Here is a 22,261-nt window from a genome sequence, read left to right as displayed (position 1 = left end):
CAAATGCATCGCTCAAGCATCCGATCTATAAATGGTAAGGGGAAAGTGATCCTTTCGTGTCATAGCATTTAAACGTCCTCAGAATCAATACAGATTCTCCATTTCATAGACCTTGAGTGACAACATAGTCACCCTTCCCGCTACGCACCATGGTAATTCCCCGACTTCTTAGGAACTACATGAATGGGACTTACCCATTCGCTATCGGAGATTGGGTATATAATACCCGCGATCCAAAGAATCGCAAGACTTCTTCCCTAACCACCTCTTTCATGGCAGGGTTCAAGCGTACCGAGGTTCGCGAGAAGTCTTCGCTTATCCTCCAAATGTATACGATGAGTGCGCACATTAGGTCGATGCCCTTAATGTCGACTAAGGACCAACCAATCGCAGACCGATGTTCCCTAATCACCCTTATTAAAGATGTCTCTTCATCTTTAGTTAGCAGAGAAGATATAATTATTGGGTGACTACCATCCGGATCAAGTTGAATATATTTTAACTCCGGGAAGAGGTTTAAGATCGTGTGGACGTAATGTCCGCTGATGTTTCATAAGTGTCCTTATCTTGTGTAATGAATACTTGCTTAGGTAGCAAGTCTTCATACTCGATATATGGAGCAACCGACGGTCTACAATTGGTGTGGACTCGGGATGGTGTTGACCTCCTCTAAGTAGGAGTCATTCACAAAATCAGAAGTTCCAAAAGAAAGGAATTTGTACATATTGTTTTCGAAAACGTGTTGTTAAAATAATCTTGAGCTAAACTCTCGATCATGCTAACCTCCCCATCTATAGATCGAATCGGTAATCGCTTTCATCATTTTAAAAACATTTACCTCGACGTAAAGATGGCCAAAAGATAAGGACATCTTTCCATCGCGACAATTTATAAGCGCATTGGCGGAAGCCAAGAAGGGCCCCTAAGATGATTGGTACAGAGTCATTAGCTTAATTTCTCGTATCGAGGATAACAAAATCAGCAGGATAGTAGAAATCTCAACCTTAACAAGCACGTTTTCCACTACACCTTTAGGATACTTAATTGACTCGTCCGCTAATTGCAACGCTATTTTTTGTAGGTTGCATTTCCTCGTAGACCTATTTGTTTATACAAGTAATACGGGAGTAAGTTAACACTCGCCCCCGTGTCTAATAAAGCGGTCGTCGTGGTGGGAATCTCCTAAGGTGCATTTTACAAGAGGGATCTAATTGTGGGTCCTTGTACTTAACAATTCCATTATTTTCGGATAAAGTTGGGAACCGCTCAGTTAAAAAGCGCCTTTGGGTATGTTTGTCTTACGCCTAGTAGTGCACAACTCTTTAAGAAACTTAGCGTGGTTAGGAAGCTTTTAATAGCTTCGAGAAAAGGGAGGTTTATCGTTAGATTCTTGAAAACGCTTCCTAATTTCCTCAAAGTTTGTATCCCTAGTTAGCATGGCTAATTTTTTGAGGGAACGGTGGTTTCGCTTCTATATTTCGCGATATGGCTCTACTTGGCTGTGTAACCTTGGCTTTCGGTTTCTTTGGTTGTGGTTTTAACCGGTACCTCTACCGTGGTAGGCTCTTCGCTTCATGCGGTATCTAGTTCGATATCCGGTGTAGGAGTATCGATGGGGTAACTACAGCGAAGTTACTTTGTTATCAACCACTCTTCCGAACGGAGAGTGGTGATGGCATTTAGGTCACCTACGATTGTAGTTTCCGTACTAGAATTACCGCTTACCTCAAAGGCTGTGTTTGCTGTTTTAGGGTTTGGTATCGGTTGACTGAAACACGCCTTTGGTTGGGCTTTCTCTTGGGCTAACCGCTGTATGCCCCGATTTATGGATTGTAAGATCTGTTGGTTTGATTGAGTCATTGTCGGAAAAGTTGTTGGGTAACTTGTATAAAGGCGCCTATAATGATCCGGTTGTGTAGGTGTAGTAGTCACGGGTGGTGCGACCGAACTATCTCTCGCTTGATTATTTATGGGTGGGTTGTGATAGTTATTATTATTAACCTAACGATACCTTATTGGTATTATAATTATTATAATTATTCTCGACCTTGTGCTTGACCTTGCCTAGGTTGCGCTTTGGTTGTTATAATTATTATAATTCCCTTGACTTTGTCCTTGTCCTTGCCTAAGTGGAGCTTGGTTATAATTGTTTGCTTGCCTAACGCTTTGATTATTGTACCCTCGGAGGCGTTACTTGTTGATTATTTCTCCAACCGAAGTGGGATGTTGTCTCCAAGGGGCTTAGGAATAGGATAGTTATTAATAGAGTAAACATTATCTTGCTCTAGTGGTTGTTGTTCATAAGCTAGAGGACAATAATTGTCGTGGTGCTCGGACTCAAACAGAAATTACATGGGTTGGAGTTTACATTCATGACGGGATAGGCTTTTGTTGAACGTAAATAGCCTCCACTTTTTAGTTAGAGATTCGAAAAATTTTTAAGTTCGGATCGGTTTTATTCTCAAACATACTAGCGGCCTTGACCGTTGAAGAAGAACTAGCGGAGCGGGGATATCATCACCCCCAATTATTATTCCGCTTTAGTTTGGTCTTCTAAAAATTTGTAAGCCTCCGAGGCTCCTTTACTTAGGAAACTACCCCCATTCATTATGTCAAGGACTTCTTTATGGTGATGTTGAAGTCCTTTGAAAAGGCACCTAACTAACGGTCTTTTGCTAGGTTATGGTGTGGACACTCTATAAGGAGATCGGTGAAACGATTCCATGCCTCGAAAATGATTCATGAGGGTTCCGTGGGAAGAAATGAATCTTGGAAAGCATTTCATCCGTCTTTAGGGGGTAAAAATGTTCCATAAACAAATGAACAAGTTTAGCCCACGCGTGTCCACGCATTAGGGCTTTGGCGCTTAACCAAGACGCCTTTATCGGGCTAATGTGAAAGGAAATACCCTTAGTTTAATCTGCTCCGCGCACCAACCGTAGGGGTGGTGGAATGTTGTAAGGACTTGTTCAATCCTACGCGATGTTGATAGGGTTTTTCATGGTCTAACCCATGAAAAAAACGGGTAACAGATTAAATATATTTGGGGATTCAAAATCCCCGTTGGTCTCACTAGAACGATGCAAGACTTAGGGCTATCGCCAAAGCTTTGTAGAAGCCGGAGAGAGGAGTCTCTCTTTCTTCACCATTATGTCGGTATGGTGTGTGTGATAGTAGTTAGAGGTGTCGTGGGTGGTGTACTAGATAGACTTGTTTGTTGTCAGTGTAATTACGCTTTGTTGTTTTTGTTCGACCGCACCTTAATCTCATGCAAGACTAAGTTAAAGCAACTAAACATGCAACACTCCAAACAATTCTGATATATACTAGTAGAAAACCTCTAACCGAAAATGCGAGGTATGGAAGAAAGGAATACCGATAAGCGTCCTTGCTTCGCTTTATGAATAGCGTCTTGTAATGCGTGTTCGTTCAGTATATATATAAGAGATTAGAACACCGAAAAGCTTGACAACTCGAAGTTCGAATCAAACCGTGGAAATCCTGAATTTTTTCGTGAGAAGGCGGGCGCTTATCTTATTGTATATGGCCAAGGCAATGTCGAAGCCGAAGAAGATATGTCGAAGCTCGAAGATAAGAAGATAGATGGTCTCTCTTTTGAAGCGCCTTCGATTATTTTTCTCGAATTTTTCCAAAACTGAAACGGCAACCACAGTATGAATCAAACAAGGGTGGGTGGGTTTAATGGGACTTAAAAATAACTACTTCTACAAAGAAAACAATGCTAAAGTGCAACTAAGATGGCAGCGGCGCCATTTGATAAATGTAAAATGAGTAGTTTACCTACGAAATGAACGATGAATCCAAACGTAAGTAAACTAAACTTGTCCTTTTACGAGTCTATTATCAAAGCTTCTACTCTCAATGCGAATTGCACTAAATGGAGTACGAAGTTCGTTCCACTCCTAGTTCCCTAGCATGGATTGTTTTCTAAGTCTAACTAGTAAGCTCTTAAGTCAATGAGAGCTTTACTTAAATATTATACTCACGATACTTAATTAAGATGATTACTAGAAATGAACTACAAATGCTATGGAAATACTATTGTTTGACTCTAGATAAGGAATTAGAGGGGAATTGAATCCACCTCGAATCTAACTTAATGACCTAGCATAGATTGTGGTATCTCGATTCTTACGGTTTCACGGCAAGAATTCCGAGTCTAATCCCTAGTTTTCATGGCATTTCTACCAAGTACTAACTAGCATGTGAGGTCGCCCACCCATTCTCATGGCTAAACACGACCTTCTTCTATAGTGGAATAGATTCTACAACGCTTTCTATACTAAACAACTAAGTTTTCATCAAGGCTTCATCAACCCCTCTAATGGAGGTTTAGCCTTGAGTCATCAATCTAACATTTACCATTGAATCTAAACTAAACATAATGTGAGAAATTGAGAATTACTTAATTTAGCAATAATGAATCTAATTTAATGGCTGGAATAAAACAATGACAAGAATTGAATTTAGATCTAAAATGGAAATGACAAATTCGAACTTGATAAAAAATACTACTTTATTTATCTAATCAATCCAGAACAATGATTCAGAGATTTAATCTAAAACAAGAATTTAAATGGAGCTAAAACTTAATTTAATTAAATAAACTAGATCTAGAATTCTATATTCTAATTTAGGTCTAACTAGCTACCATTAACAAAGAGCTAAGCTTTTGTTTTTATACATCCAGATCCAAAATTCGTGCATGGGCTTGGAGCCATGTTTTGGGCCAGAGAATCAGGCCCAAAACCCAATTCTTTTTTAGTCCAAAAGGCCTCTTCAGCTGCAGTTAGCTTCCACAGACTTTTCGTCCACTTCTGCTCCTCTGATTGGGTCAAGGCTTGGACCATTGCAAAGCTCTTTCCGAGCCGGTCGTTTTTGACATAAGGTAGGCACAATTCGAGGTCTGAGTCCGAAGATATGGCATTCGGAAGTTCTCACGACTTTTGCCCTTTATCTCGCTAATGTGGCACATTTCGCACATAATGGACTTTGAAGCCCGAAATGCATAAAAACACGTAATCAGTATTAACTCTTACTTATTATTCACATAATTGGTCTAACAGTATGATTATTAAGGGGTTAAAACTACAGTTTTGGGCTCTTATCAGTGGCGTAGTGCTGACCTACTTTAGGGGGTACAAACTTCAACCCCTCATTACAAGGATTTACAACCTCACTTTGGTTCGTAGTGGTTTTTGGACTATGAGAACCACACAAAGGATCATATTCTTGTCGTAGGTCTTTAGAATTCAGATCTTTAGCACCAATAACCCTAGCATAAACCATTCCCTCCAATTCAAAATCAATCTCACCTTCCTCATCGCCATCATTCACAACTGTCATAGGTGTGTCCCCCCACAAATACTCTTGACTTCGATTCGGAGTCGACCATATATCGCCATCATCACGATCGTATTCTTCAACTTGATCATCTTCATCATCTTCAACTACCACAACTTCACCCATAGCAGCATCTTCATATTCATTTGGAAATTCAACATCCTCATTACTTCGAGAACTGCCGATTATGTTTTCTTGAGGAATGTCAGCTGTATCGACTAAATTATTTAGTATTTGAACTTCATTTTCATATTCATTTTGAAATTCAACCTCCTCATTACTTCGAGAACTGCCGATTATGTTTTCTTTAGGAATGTCAGGTGTATCAACTAAATCATTTAGTATTTGAACTTCATCTTCATCTTCATCTTGAAATTCAACCTCCTCATTACTTCGAGAACTGACAATTATGTATTCTTCAGGAATGTCAGCTGTTCTCCATATGGATTTTGAGAATCAAACTCTTCATAGTCTGGTTGATCAGCATCTTAAATACTAGTGGGATCATCCTCTACATTATAATAGGTCAACCATTAGTGCACGGACTATCAGCGACTTAAACTATAATTATTCCATGTAATGTTTATACTGCTCACCTTCAATGACAATTGGAAGAGGTATCCTTTCTTCTATTGATTTGCAACTACCAACTGCACTTGAGGTTCCCTTTGGGAACAAATCTAAAATGGTTACTAAATGTAAGTAATTGAACAGACATTTATTTGTAACTAACATATTTACAGGTGTACTACTTGTTCCCCATCCCTCACCTCCCATGACCTTTTCGAACGTCTCCAAGCTGTGTGGGAAATTTTCAACGACATTTTCATTTTCCACATCTTGCAATTGACGAGTTGCAGTTGAAGGTTGTTCTAGCCAACTGTCTGGGGAACACATCGTTTATAACTGTCAGCAACCAAACCATTTACTGGAACTAAAAATAACTAAAATAAAATCAGTGATTTACCTATTGGTTCGTCCACAAGTTTAAATTAATTGAAAGAATATTTCTGTCGAGCTAGCACTTTTTCTTTCAAAAAAAATTGTTTCCTTGGAGAATCAGTAATTGGAATTTCTTCATTGAGTTTCTTCTTAATATAATGTTCTCCACCACTTGATCCAGGACAAGCACTCTTTGGCAGCAGAGAAGGTTTAAACGGCTCACTACAAACTTGTTTCTTCTTCGTACTAGGAATTCCATAAATTGATCCAGGACTTGCACTTCTAACCATTTCTTGTTTAAATAGCTCACTACTAACCGGCTTATTCTGCACTCTAGGTTGTCCACCACCTTTTCCAGGAGTAACACTATCTGTTTTAAACAACTCAGTACGAACTTTTTTGTTCTTCACAGTAGGTTGTCCAGGACTTGATCTTCTAATTTGTCCTGCTCCCATACCACATGGTGTGATGACGATTGCTTCATTGATAACCCAAACTTTCATTGCTTTCGTTAGAGTCTTCTTCTGCTTCTTAATCATGTTCAAGTAGTCGGTTTCTTCATCGATTCTACAAGGGGACTTGTTCATCAAATACCTAACAGAAAAACCCAATCTTATGCGCGATGACACAGCTTCAACAAGACACATGAATCCTTCAAAGGGAGTATCCACATCAAACACTCTCAATTTCACCTCACCCCCTAGATACTTCATCACACCATGCTTGTCAGATTTCATCTCGCCATCATAATAAATAAGCATATCGAATGAACCTGAAAAAATACAAAGTTAGCACAATAAAAAGTAGGAGCTTTTAATAAAACGACAGTAAAGTTCTTTCATTTATTGTTCTATATTTATGACATTGTATAACCCTTACATAAATACCAGAACTATGACAACAAAATCAACTTGGAAATGGTAAACCACCATGGAAACCTTATAAAAAACACTCACACTTCTACGTAAAACTACAAAGAAGCAAACCAAAACATAAACCTACATAGAAACAAACCAACACTAAAGACAACTAAACAAACATCAAAACTGACCATTATCGAGGTTTGAGTTCTTTTCATCCATCACAATCCTTAGAAAAATCGAAAAGGAGAAGACAGGTAGAAGATCAAAAAAGAAGAACCCAGAGAAAAAAGTGTAGCTTTGTAAAAACTTTTTGAGGTTGGCACAAAAAACGGGGTAAATATTGTCTCGTCTTTGAATTACAAAAACAACATAAAAGTTTCTGATAGTAGGTCCATAAGTTGCTAGTTCCTGATTCCCACAATAGCTAATGTCCGTTTTTATTTTTACTGGGTTGAAATCCAACGGTCATTAATCGCTAGTACGTATCGCTAAGAGAATCTAACAGATAGATATGACTGTGCATGTCAACATCAGAAGTACAAGAGGAGAGAGAGTGTATTGCAGAGGAGAGAGAGTGTGGCAGGAGGAGAGAGAATGTTGTACAGGAGGAGAGAGAAAAACCCGTTGAATTGGTCAAAATTGAAATGCATGGTCAGTTGGAGAATAATGTGTATTTATTATGGTCGATTCAAGCAATTACCCTTTTAATTTCGGATATGTCCTAATGGGTGATTATAATATTGTGGTGTCTTTAAGGGTGATTTTAACCTAAAATTACAACGACCCATGGTTCCACACTAGCAAAAGGAATGACTAGACTGGACCACGAAAAAAATAAAATAAATGTGCAAATTGCATAGTAAGGGTGTCAATCAGTACCCATTTAACAAGAACTAGAATCATAGAAAAAAATCATGGTTACGGTTTCTACTTTTTGGAACAACCAAACCATATAGAACCGGAACCGAATTGTTTTTTAAATAAAAAAACCATACTAGAATTGAAACTGGACCGGAACCGAATATTATTGTAATTTTAATATAAAAAAAATATTGAAATAAAGTATATAAAAACTCAAAACGTTCATTTATATATTACTAAATTATATTTATTATTGTAACATGTAGTTTTTATGGATTTAGTGCTATAAATAATATAAGAATATAGTTTACAATTTTAAATACATGGTTTTATTTAACTTATTATTGAATGACATAATTACTTACATTAATCAAGTGAGCGGAGCGAACGTTCTGGGCTGAAGGGGGGTACGCGGACAAAAATGTGTTTGGTTGGTTTCTGTCTGTCTGTCTTCATCTCTTCTCTTCTCTTCATCCCTCTCCCTCTTCGTCCCTCTCCACGCACTCTCAATCTTCACTCCTCCCTCTCCCTCTCCACTCCTCCTTCTCCCTCTTCCTCTCCGCTCACGCCCCCACTGCTTAGCAGTATACTAGTATTTAAAAAATGACTCATTCGTGGGATATTTTTGAGTTTTTAGTATACATGTTTTTATAAAACTAATCCGTGAGCGTAGCGAAATCTTGAGGTGCTTTTCAAACAGAGAGCGACTCTAGAGGACAAATCGGCCAAAAAAGGAACTCTATAGGACACGTTTTTTTTTGTAATCACTCACAAGGACCGGGTGGATGAAAGTTCAAGTTTACCCTGGCCTTGACGCGAAATAATAACGGCTCGGGTAGATGAAAGGTTAAGTATACCCCTGGAAAAAAAAAACTGCCCGACCCAACCGAAACAACCCAGTTATGAACATTGATTGTTCATACCCACGATAGGTATGAACAATCATTAACGAGAATTTGAGTCTTTACAGTAGGTATGAACAATCAATGTTCATAACTAGATCAATGTTCATACATGGATAGGTATGAACAATGCTATGTATGAACAATAGCTATGAACATTGATTGTTCATACCCCCAATTATGAACATTAGCTATGAAAAATGAGTGTTCATACCTATTTGAGCTATGAACAAGCATTGTTCATACCTATCCATGTATGAACATTGATCTAGTTATGAGCATTGATTGTTCATACCTACTGTAAAGACTCAAATTATCGTTAAGGGTATTTTCGTAAATTATATAGCAAACCTAGGGACATTTATGTAATTGGTCGGTCGGGTTTACATTTCAAACGTACATAAATTAATGAAACTTAACTCCGACTCATAAGCCACGTTAGGTAAGCAACTCATATACGAAAATTTGACAAAAATATCGGTTAAGCGGCTTTTCGTTCAAGCCGCACGAAGTTAACGTACTTTACACGCATGAGTGGGTTATCGTTATAGCCTGCGGTGGGATAGAATGTAGGAGATTAAATTTAGCTGGATGGGCCGAAAAAAAAAAATAATTACGACGCTACATCAAATTAGTTAGTGGTTAGGAGTGAATTAGGACCTTAAGCCTAATTTGGACATATTGGGCTTGGGCCTTAATAACTTAAACAAGTAAAAGACAAAAATCAAAACAAAAAACACACAAACCAAAATCGCACCCAATTTCTCTCAATTTCGTAACTCTTAAACCCTAGGAGAGAGAAACCCCAAATTCACCAAAAATTCAGTGATTAAAACCTCAATTCGCACACCCAATCCTTAGAGGCAGTAAAACCAAAGGTGAGGATTCAAAATCTCTTTAAAATTCCAGCGTACCAAGCGAAATCAAAGTGAAAGGTGAGTTATTTTCGCCTCAATTAAATAGTTTAAACTCGATTTCGATGGGATTGTGATGTATTGATGAAAAATAATTGAAATTGGTTGTTGAATTTCGGCAGTAGCTTGTTTGGAGAAGATCGAGTTGAGCGATATTGGTGGAGCAGCTAGCTAGGGAGCTATTCTTACTGACTCAGTAAGACTTATATATATTCACTCTATTTTAGAGAAGTTTATGTTAGTTATATACTTGTTTAGGATTAGGTCGATTGATGAACGATTGATAAGGAACACCCTCGTAATTATTTCTAGATTTAAGGTGAATTGAAGAGTGGAATTTGTTTGTAGTTGGAGTTGGGAAAAATCTTAATCGTTAGTGGAATTGATAGGATTGGTATTGACATAAAGGCCGCGGAGACCGTCAGAGTAACAGTGCTAGAAAAGGCCTGTAGCGCTGTTGACAGTAGTTATAGGAAAAGATACCGGAAACCAAATTCTTAGCGTCAAGATTCTTCTCAACTTACGTTAGATAAGAATTTCGCGTTCGTTCTATAAATTCTAATAACCTACGTGTATATGATGTTATAGGAGGAATTACGAGTGGATTCGGTTAAGCGGGCTCGATTCGGTTAAGTGGGCTTGAGGAGAACGGAGCTTGCTAAGGTAGGAACTTACATACCAATATATAGCATGCTTATTTTCATGCATGATTTGATTGTTTTAAATTGGGAAAGATAGTTTGCGTATCAACCATGCATGTATATGTGATATTCATGTTTTGCATTGTATTTACTCGATATAAACTAAATATATGAATAGCTTTCGTGTGAAATGGTTTTGCGAAATCTGGGTAGTGGGGATTTATTTTCTTTGTTAAAAGAGCAAAACTGGTTTTGGGAAGGGTTCTCGTCTCTTGTCTCAGTAAGGAGACAGAGAGATGGATTTTGTAATGCGGGTAAGGATTACCCGGTTGTTTGTAACTATGTGTGAGGTTCTGGATTGTTCCACGGATGGTTCGTTGTTATTTACGATGATTCGCCGTTTGGGAATCATCGGTTGTCATTTACTATGACTGGCCCGTTTGGGAGTCATAGGTTACATTACTCAATTGCTGGAAATCCAGGAACTCACACATACAGAACCAACAGTTTTAAAAGAAAAACTAAATATGTATCTATAGAATTTGAAAATGACCGGTAATACGAGTATATATATATATATATATTACTATGCTTATCACAAGGGGATTTAGAAAAGGAATTGTGAATTCTTATAAAGAAGGAACTGTTGTCGCATTACCGGAGACGGCAGTTAATTTAGATTCCAACCGTGTGGTGTACACCTTCGAAGTGGTGGGCCACCTTTAAAGGGATGCATCACCGGATGTAGTCCGGGAATTCCTTTTCTACTTTTCTAGATAACCATGTTTTGCAGATCGTGTCACGCCAGTATGGTGCTTAGCTTGTGTGAGGTTACATGTTACCTCGATGAGGTTTAGATGCGAGGAGTGAGAGTTTAGTCCACTCCTGGATGTGTGTCAGGATCCTGAGCAGTCTGCAGTCATCGAACGGTTGATCACCGTAAGTTAGGTGACTGCCCGTATGGGGGTCGTGGTCATAGGGCCCACCTGAGCCCTAAAAGCTTTGGGGATTTTGTGTGTACGAACACAACAACGGCATTTCAGCTTCCTGCTGGTGAAATTAGGAAAACAACGGTGCATGGTTCACACTAGAAAGTACTGAACCGAGATATGCCTGTGACTGGGACTGAGTACCAGTCGTACCCTCACCATTCCAATAGGATGCAACGGTCACAATAGTTGTATGATGATTGTGAAAACTATATTTTGAATATTAACGAAGCATGTCGAAATGATTTCTACTGGTTAGTGATGTATTGTATAGTCACGATATTTGGATATTATTATGGAAACCCTACATGTTTTAAATGTTTTCTATAAGTAGACTATTTATTGGTTATGTGTGTTTCTACTGGGCATAGTTGTTTTGCTCATCCTACATTAACATTTCAGCCGAACCAGTTGCAGAGGAGGCTTTCCCTACTACCGAGGATGATGGTTATGGGGATTTGGGTGGGTTCCCCCATGCTTGATGAGGGACAGAGTCAAGTTCATATTTTGGGTTGTATAGAGATAGTCTAGTTCATTCTTTTGTTGTATATATTGAGAGCTAGCTCGTTTTGGATGTATTTACTCGATGTATTGGAAATAGTTGCTCTTAAGCATTTTGTGGAAATGTAGGTAGATACACCACTGTTGTTTAGAAAGTTAAGATTGTATATATATGGGTGTTGGATGGATTTATTATGCGATGTCCAGGTTTTATGATAGGTTTTGAGTATACAAAATGTCGATTAAACAAAGGAAACTCTGCGGAAATTTCGTTAGAATTGGGATGGTGTCAGCCTCGAGATTCACTCTTTGTCCTCGGGATGCGTGATAGGTCTCGGGGCGTGACACCTACCCATGTTGAACATCAGCTATGAACATTGATTGTGGCTATGAAAACATGAACCCAAAACAGATATGAACAATAACTATTCATACCCAAAACAGATATGAATAATCATTGTTTATACCCCTAATTATGAACATTAGCTATGAACAATGAGTGTTCATACCTATTGGACTATGAACAAAACAGATATGATTGAACAATAAATGTTCATACCCAAAACAGATATGGACATTGATTAATTGTTCATACCTTCTTTAGGTATGAACAATCCGTGTTCATACCCAAAACATGAACCCAAAACAGATATGAATATTGATTGTTCATACCCAAAACAGATATGAACATTGATTGTTCATACCCAAGTTTTGTATTTCCTCTTCATTTATCAATTGAGAGAAATCCATATGACCTTGTTCATACAAAATTTCCATCATTTTGCAGACATGAATGCCACAATCAACGCTGCAATTTAAATAATACACAATTAGTGCTAAAATATGAGGAATCATTGTATTCATACATATTGGAGTATAAACAAATATTGTTCATAGTTCCTATGGGTATGAACTATGATTGTTCATAGCTATTTGATGCAAAAGTCATTGTTCATACCTATTATATACCTAAATTTAGAGAATACACAGTCAATTTAGATAAATACACAGTCAAATCACAATCAATTCTAAATATGACAAATCATTGCATTCATAATTTTTCATGCTTATCTGAGGCATGAACAACCAATGTTCATAGCTATCTGAGGTATGAACACTCGTTGTTCATACCCAATAGGTATGAACAATCATAGTTCACACATGTAACATAGAAGAATAAATAAATAATTACCTATTGTTTTGCTGTGGATATTTTGGTGAAAGTATTCTTCCTTTATTACTAACAAGTTGGATTTTCAAATCCCCCTTTATGATAAGTTTGTTTATTGACTCAACTAGTACCTTCTTTTGCAAAATTACAATAAGTTATTTCTTTATATTTCAACATAAAAAAATTTATGTAATTTAAGTGTTTATTGTCGAACTTACAAATTCTTTTGCAACTTCCAACCCTTTTTTTGTGTGGCTTAGGGAGTTGAAGTAATACCATCTTGCTTGTTATCCCTCCACCAACTCCAACACAAAAAGAGTCCAATGATTGTCCGAATGAATTGGAATGACAATGAATTTCAAAGAGAAGTCGATGCTCTTCAATATGGTTACCAATCCTACTTCTTCCAACAATCTCTGTGTCAACAACTGTGTGAAATAATAAGAATGTGACAATAATAATAGATGAAACAATATTTTTTGTAATAAAAAATTCACCTTAGAGTTTGCAGATACTAGACAAGTCTATGCTTTTCCAGCCTTCCTCTGTTGAATTTCTATCGCCCACCAGTCGATGACTTGTTGAATGGATAAGTTTTTTTTAAATTTGCATCACATAAATATCTTATGACTATGAACAAAGAATGTTCATATTCCAATTGTGGTATGAACAAAGAATGTTCATAGCTACAAGATTCTTGGCAAGTTGCTCGAGTATGAATAATAACTGTGCATCCCATTGTTGGAGTATGAACAAATAATGTTCATAGTCCAATTATGGTATGAACAAAGAATGTTCATAGCTACCAGATTCTTGGCAAGTTGCTCGAGTATGAACAATGATTGTTCATATTGTTCATACCCATTGCTGGAGTATGAACAATGAGTGTTCATAGCTAAAGACTATGAACAATGATTATTCATAGTCCAATTGTGGGTATGAACAATGAGTGTTCATAGCTAAAGACTATGAACAATAATTGTTCAAAGTCTAATTGTGGTATGAATAAAATTTACTTGGTGATCAATTTCTCTATCAAAGAGAATATCTTCAACTAGAACACCTTGAATTTGTAAAGTTCCATTTGACCAAGCAATAACTCTTCAAAAACCATAAGAAATAACCATTAGTCAAACAAGATATTTACTCAAAATATTAATTTTTGGTATCTTAAACTTACCCATTGTCCGCAATTTTGAAGAACGTGTCAATGACTTCTCGATGGGTTTTTTTCCAAACCCACATAGTATCGACACGTCTTCAGGTCAAGCAGAGGACGAACATTACTATCATCAACAAGAGTTTGCTTGCCAGTGTCACCTTTCTTCTTTTTTTTCCGCCCATCACCAGTGAAATCCTCGCTAATCACTTTACTTTTCCTTTCTTTATTTTGCTTCACTCGCTTTACAAGTGAGCAAGGTTTCTTGGCTCCCTCGACATCCTTCTCCTCATCTTTATCTGGAGGTGACAAGGTTAGGCGTAGATCAAATGATGGACCATCAAAGGGTTCTGCAACATTCTTACTCTGCTGAACTTCATCCGCAACTTCAATTGTGACTTCGTCAGAATTCCCCTGCTGCACTTCAACCAGGTGGACTTCATTCGTGACATCATCAAGATGCCCCTACTGCACTTCTTTAGGTGGGTGGACTTCATCCGTTACTTCAGTTGTGACTTCGTCAGAATGCCCCTACTGCACTTTAGCCTGGTGGACTGCATCCGTGACTTGCCCCTGCTACACTTCTTTAGGTGGGTGGACTTCATCCGTTACTTCATTCGGTTGCAATTCAACCTCATCAGACATATCTCTATCTTGCTGCTCTTTTAACTTTTCCTTTAACTTTTCAATTTCATCTTTGGAAGACATAATTTGCTTTTCAAGCTTGATGACCTTCTCCTTCAATTTTTTGTTCTCCAGTTTCAATGCATCAATGTTTTCTACAGTAGACTGGATTGTTACTTCATTGTTTGTGACTAAATCACTATACATGTGACACGTGCTCCTTTTTGTGTTTAGATGAGATGGTATATGGATGATGTAGATAGATGATATAGATGGATGATGTAGATAGATGATGGTTGTTGAACAAATAGAAGTGTATCAAAACCTAATTATCCCTCAATAAGTAAAGGATGAGTAGGGTATCGTTCCACTTTTAAGTGTATGTTATATGAAGGATAGGACTGGAAAGGGGGTTTGAGGGATTAAAAACTATGATTGTAGAGATTTTAGATTCTAATGCTAAACTAAACTAAATTAACTAAACTATTGAGAATTTATAAGAGAGGGAATTCAAGAGATTAGAATCTACCAATACTTTTGACCATGACCTTCTATTTCATGGTTGTTCTTACAAGTAGACTACAATTAGGCAATCGAGCGAGTGCCAATGCCCTCTTGGATGAAACATCGTTAACAATTAACTCTACTTAAGGTTGTTCCTATGTATATGCTATTAATATCTTCTTTCCTTTTATGTAAGCTCGGGCAGCCATTCAATGTATTACCGAGAGCAACATCAAGGAGTACTTCCTAATAGGGCGGCTATTCAATCAATCACCACTTAAGACAAACACAAAGAATACTTCCCCTAGGCAGTCACTCCCTGAGCTACCCCTTCTAAGGCAACACAAAGAATACTTCTCTAACTCTAAAGAACTATACTACTAGAAGAAAAGTAAAGAACACTAGCATGATATTAATATTGCAAAACATAAACCCTATTCTATACTTCCATCCCCTGGTGTGGGCAATGGAACTAATAACTAAAAACATAAAGAACTAACCTGATTGAAGAACACCATGAACCAGAAGAATCATTAAACCTTAAGCATCAGCTTCATCTCCTCCCTTGAAGAAGAAGATTAGCCTTCCATATAGAAGGAAGAACACGAAGAACGAGAAGAAGAAGAGTCGAAGAACATAAGACTAGAAAGACTAATTTATTAAGACTCGACTAGTTAAAACCGAATCTTTAATTATTAATCTCTCTCTGCCTCAAGTTATGGAGACAAGAGTATAAGTGAATTGGCCAATTACATGAGGCACTTAGGTCCTCTATTTATAGGGGTTACAATGAGTTCTAGAAGCATTCCAAACCGCCATTTTTTTCCTAATACAAATCAACTTCTTTCAGAGTCCAACTTCATCTCCAAAACTCAAAAGGAAGTGGCTACAGTGTCGTTTCATGCGTCTGGACGCACGATCCTTGCGTCCCAGACGTGGAAGTCTATTTTCCCTCTTTTGCTCTATTCTTCTATCCACTTTTGCGGGCTTTGGTCCAAGCAATGAATTCTTTGGCCTTGGGCTTCCAAATAGGCTTTAAAATAGGTCAAAGTCGCATCTTTAATAGCTTCAATTCCTTGGCCTTCTCCATGATTGTCCACGAGCTTCCCATGTGATTCTTAATGCTCTGAATTGCTCCGTTTTACCCCTTTTTCTCTAATATTCCACAAAACTCTCTTTTTCACCTGTAGAATCATAAAACATAACTTACAAACACTATTAGTCCACAAAGATGGCTAAACAAGAGGCATAATCGATGGTTAAATTGCACTTTTTAGCACTTATCAACATATCATGAAGTAAAGTCTTTTCAGCCTCTATTGCTGCTTCAACATCAATAATAATCTAACTTGCAGCTATTTCGATCTGTTATTGGTGTCTTTCAGAATGCATCAAGCAAGATCTTCAAATTCCACCTTGCACACCTCGGGAATTTGGTTTCATGGTTCTCTACCTTCTTGATGACTACAGAGTGCTCACAAAACCAAAACTGCAACGCACGTGATGAAAGCCATATTAGTTCACACACCAATAAACCAAAACATTAAACCAATCAATGTTCATACCCTAATAATATATATGAACATTGGTTGTTCATACCCACCAATAGCTATGAACATTGGTTGTTCATATCTACCAATAGGTATCCATGTATGAACATTGATTGTTCATACCCACCAATAGCTATGAACATTGGTTGTTCATCCACCAATAGGTATCCATGTATGAACATTCATTGCTCATACCCACCAATAGCTATGAACATTGATTGTTCATACCCACCATTAGCTATCCACCAATAGGTATCTATATATGAACATTCATTGTTCATATCCATCAATAGCTATGAACATTGAGTGTTCATACCCACCATTCACTACACCAGAAAAGGCGTTTACTAATGGTTATATCCGTTACTTATATTTTTACTAACGGTTATATCCGTTAGCTCTGGGGCGTCACTCTCACTTAGGCCAAAATTAGTAACGGATATAACCGTTACTGATAATATCAGTAACGGTTATATCCGTTACTAAAATTCTTAGTAACAGATAACTAACTGTTGATGCCCGATTAAATTTGTCATTTCTAACGGATATATCCGTTAGTAATGGATATGCTATTTACTAACTATTGTTTGTAACGGATATATCCGTTAGTAATGGATGTGCTATTTACTTAACTAGTATTTGTAACGGATATATCCGTTAGTAAACTATAGCCATTAAATAAAAAAAAAAAAAATCCTCGGTCAAATAATGTCCACCATGCACATCTAGTTCTAGCAAATATGATATAAAGATCACATTCCACAAACTTAATCAATAAATGAATACAAAAAACAAAGCCACCAATCAATTAAACATTATTATAAAAATATAGTCATCAATCTAAGACATAAAAACTTGATAGTGTCATACATATAAAAAAAACACAGTTACCAGCAGACCTCATACTGACTCGGAAAAGGAGCAACTAACAATCTAGTTTGTTCTTGGCGCAACCCACTCTACTCTAAGGATGAGGTTGTCATAACCATAACCATAACCATTGAGCATTACAATAGCTTTCTCGGCGTCACCTTTGTGTTCACATTTCTAAATGTAGATTGTGTGTTCCAAGTTCCAAAGTACGAAATTAAAATCCGTCAGACACCACCCTCTTTCAGAAAATTCTGCTAGCACACATGTTTCATCAAAATATCCTACTATGCCAATAACCTCTTTATTTGCTTTTAGGTTGTTTCCTGCCACTATGTTCTTTGAGTCCCTGAAACTCACAGATCACCAAGTCCAACTATTAGTCTAGGAATTTAAAGAACAGTTATAATGAGACTTCTACGAGTGGATATAGATCTCCATACAACTAGAGAAAACATCAATATGCTACAAACAATTTTGAATATAACTAATAAACTGTTGATTAAGTCAAATCACAGAGCATGAGTCAAAAGCTTTTGATTCCCTTCAGAGAAATTTAAGTTTAATCTAGCTTTAGTGAAGATATTGAAGATATCAATGTTACACATATGGTTTAGTAGGAAAACCCTAGTCTACCCAGAATTCAAATAAATGGTTTCGAGACATACTTGCATTAAGGTATTTAGCTTCAACTATGAATCTCAGAAGTCAGAACCAATGCTAACCAATTAGATAGACTACAAGGACATGCATGGAATAAATGGTTACCAGAAACGTCAGTCGGGGTGTTTATACCTCAACTGGATGTTGATGATCTCATTGCCCGGCCTTGATCTATTTACGATGTCCAACTCTTACCATGAACTGGAAAGAAGCAGGAACTACTTAAAACGGGCGGGACCCATGTGAAGCTTGTGGGGAGCTCTTTTGGAGGAGTGACAGAGACAAAAATTCGCAAGCAGATGGGCATCGACTCCAGGGTGCCAGAACATGAAACCAACTCAAACCAGCTCTTAACTGAAAACTTGGATACAGGATCTAGCATCTGGGAAAGATTGGCAAGTAATATATATCACCTTTACTGATTAGAATGCAAGAAACAAAAGAACAACGACCATGAAGAAGTGAATAGGCAGTTTACTAACATGTGGTATCCGCAGTTGTTACCCATGTTGATGCCACTGAGTACCTGCAAGCATGCACAGAAAATACATATTAACAACGTAAAATGTGATTTACGAGGGAGGGTCACTTCAAAGTTCAAAGTACCGCTCGTAGCACACACTTACTAGCTTCAAACCTGACACTAGATCCTCTCCAACCTTGAATAGTCACTATAGTGGAAACACACCACAATTCAAAGAATTACATCAACCCTCAGTAGTCTGGCAGTTTATAGTCTATACGTACAAGATATCGCAAACTAGTCTAATTGTGATGAGAGACCAAACTTACGGCCTTCGGAGTTCCAAGTAGGAAACTAGTATTGCTACAGTTATTGTCAGACTAGTAGGAAAGGGACAAAAACTTCCATAATTGGCTAAATGTTATTTGAAGATGAAACTCACAAAATCATAATGCCACACCGGGAAGCAACTCTTTGAAGTAGGAGTCGCACTCTACTTCTGCACGAGACGTAACCCCCGAGGAGGATCAGACCGAAAGAGCATATGAGTACCGGTCAATGATAAGCTGCCACACTTTGATCAAAATGAAGAAAAACCTCATAGCCAAATATTGGAAAATGGACATACTTATCCTTCTTGGAGAGCACGGTAGTCTCCGTGGTCGCCCTTTGTCAATCTGTGCCCCTTTACCCCGAAAAAGGAAGAAAAACAGATGATGTTTCAAAACTATTTGAAATTTGTCTATAGGAAATGGAAACTTACATATCCATTAATTAATCGTATATAAAAAATACAAGATAACGAGGTTGATATCATTTAATAAAGTTAGGTATATACCAGAGCATAAGAACCTTAGTTTCCACAATTATTTGGCACACCAATTATTAAAGAAAAATCTCTTCAGAAATGAAACACAAAGAGCTCAGAATTGTAAAAGGGTTGTGTATGGGAAAAAATTAGTTCCGCATATTTACAAAGTGAAGAAGCAAAGCCATATATACTTTTTTGTCCAAATACTATTTGGTTCTTCCAAATAAAGACACATACTATATGTGACCTAAGGCAATACCATCTTTGAATGTTTTCAAGTTTACAGGATAGTGGGAGAATGTACTAGTCTTAACCAGCTGCTTCAGGAAAATACTTGTTTGTACTTTTTGTATCTTTAATCTATTCTTCCTTTGCAGTCTTAGACTAAGCACATTACTGATCATAAAAGGGAAAAAGGCTTAAACATCACTCAGATGATTCAATATATCAAGCAGCTCAGATGAGCAAAATGACAAAATATTCACAGAGTGACTAACAACTAATAGTATTCTGTGTCAGTAAATGCCTAAATGGAACAACATATCAAGGAAAAACTGAAACTAATATAATGATTGAGAGAGAGAGTTTTACCACTCTTTTGAATAAGAGAGTCCAATCTGATTTAGTTGAAGCCCCATTTGATTCTACGCCTGTTGAGGAGTCAATCTCCAGTCATTGTTGATAGCATTTTCCATCCTTCTGTAGTAGAAGTGGCCTGTTTCCACCCCATTTTTATCATACTTGTACCCTGTTTAGTCACCTTATATCCCTAATGGAGCACGAGGAGGAAAAAAAAATAACAGTAGGATCAGTAAGTCTCCTGATAAAAACTGATTATGAATCTTGAAGTATAATTACTTCCACTTCTTGATTTAGCTGAATATTATATTGTCCTATCAATTTACAAATGATGCTTTCTCCATTATTTATAAACAAGCAAATTTTATCATTTCAAAAGAAAGTCATGCACCTAGCATGCTGGTGCAGAAATATACAACTCATGAATTTTTGAGAATTACCTTATGATTCGCAATGTTCGTCAGTATATTTACATTTAGAAAACATGTTTGAGGACAAGTTTTATTCTTGATCTCCGTCAATACCACGTTAATGAGAGGCAAGCATGCTTCGGCACATAGTTTGAAGTCATGGATACTGCTCTGACCTCCAACCCTAAAAGTTAACCTTAGAGTAAGTCATGAGACAGAATAGAAGAAAGTTCATCGATTCATTCTGAAGTAGATAAAAATTGAAAACTTGGGTCCTTTATCTAAGTTCATAACCCAACACTAATAGATTCAGAAAAGTCGGTAAGCATGAACACACACACAAAACCTTAAAGTCAATAATCTAAGAGGTGACCCTAACTTCAACATTTCTTAATCTCAGGTTGCAAAATAACAAGTAAAATAGAACAATGTAAAGTTCTTCTCCCAGTCTCCAAATTGAATTGTTCAAACAGTTCACAAGAGCAAATGAAAGAAACACAGGGTGCTTGTAAGTACAAGCAAACTAACATAGACAGATTGAAACACTACTCAAGTTCCATAACATGCTTGTACTTCAATAATAAAATATCTTGGCATACCAATCATATGATATGGACAAAGAAGGAACACCATTGAAGAAAGCCTCTCGAGCACCCTTAATAAGCATTCGAGAGTAAATCACAAAATCCAAAATGGAGGAAGGCCATCACTAATGTAACAAAAATCTATGTCCAAAGGATCTTGGCTTTATAAAACTATTTAAAATATACAATATTAACTCAAAGCTTTGCATATAGGTAGGTCACATTTCTAAATGTAGATTGTGTGTTCCAAGTTCCAAGTTCCAAGTATGAAATTAGATATAAAATATTGTTGAGGTCTTAATTGATTTCTTATTTTCCAAGTGAGAAAGTTCCAGAACTCACATTATCGTTCTCTTGGTTTCCACTAAAGGGTTGCAAATCAAGTTCTAGTGGGAACTCCACATACTTGTCGATCTTCTCAACATAAGAGCCATCATTTTTGAATCTCTTTAAATGGAAAGTTACTTACTTCTTTAGGAAATCAAGGAAGATGTTTTCTACACGAACAGCCTTCTCATCAACGAAGAAATCAACGAAAGCTTCCATTTTTTTTCTTTTTCTTTTGAGATTCGCAGGAAGAGAGATGCACACTAGAAATAGTTCTGTGTTTAACTTACCTGCCCCAAATTGAAAAACCCAAAAAGAAAAATAATTAAAATTTTGTGCGCAAACAAATTAGAGGAGAGAGAAATCAAACTGAAAAGGGGGCAATACCTGATTTGTCTTCCTCCTTCAAGCTATCCTCCTTGATTTGGTTTGTCCGATTCGTCATCCCTAAACCATAGAAGAAAGAGAGAAATTTCAAATTTAACCGGTCGCCTTCCTCTTTTGACAATTAGATTTGGAACCCTAGACTTCAATGCTTGAGAGGAGGAGAGTGAAGGGAGACGAGCTTG

The 22,261-nt window shown here is 37.2% G+C and overlaps 2 long non-coding RNA genes across 2 annotated transcripts; both read right to left on the bottom strand.

Annotated features, from left to right (window-relative positions):
- Nucleotides 1-18,783: 18,783 nt before the first annotated feature.
- On the bottom strand, nt 18,784-19,501 carry LOC147503736 (uncharacterized). Its single transcript, XR_015220307.1, has 3 exons — nt 19,424-19,501; nt 19,001-19,044; nt 18,784-18,900 (listed from the first exon to the last, which is right to left on the bottom strand). It is a non-coding gene; the product is annotated as an uncharacterized LOC147503736 (long non-coding RNA).
- An 882-nt stretch (nt 19,502-20,383) lies between these two features.
- On the bottom strand, nt 20,384-21,437 carry LOC147503735 (uncharacterized). The gene is made up of 3 exons (XR_015220244.1): nt 21,381-21,437; nt 20,896-20,965; nt 20,384-20,561 (listed from the first exon to the last, which is right to left on the bottom strand). It is a non-coding gene; the product is annotated as an uncharacterized LOC147503735 (long non-coding RNA).
- Nucleotides 21,438-22,261: the final 824 nt, after the last annotated feature.

Source organism: Coptis chinensis, chromosome 4 (genome assembly GCF_015680905.1).
Source record: "Coptis chinensis isolate HL-2020 chromosome 4, ASM1568090v1, whole genome shotgun sequence".
Classification (NCBI taxonomy): domain Eukaryota; kingdom Viridiplantae; phylum Streptophyta; class Magnoliopsida; order Ranunculales; family Ranunculaceae; genus Coptis; species Coptis chinensis.
The sequence above is the reverse complement of the archived record's forward strand: the minus strand, read 5'-3'. Positions and strand labels throughout refer to the sequence as shown.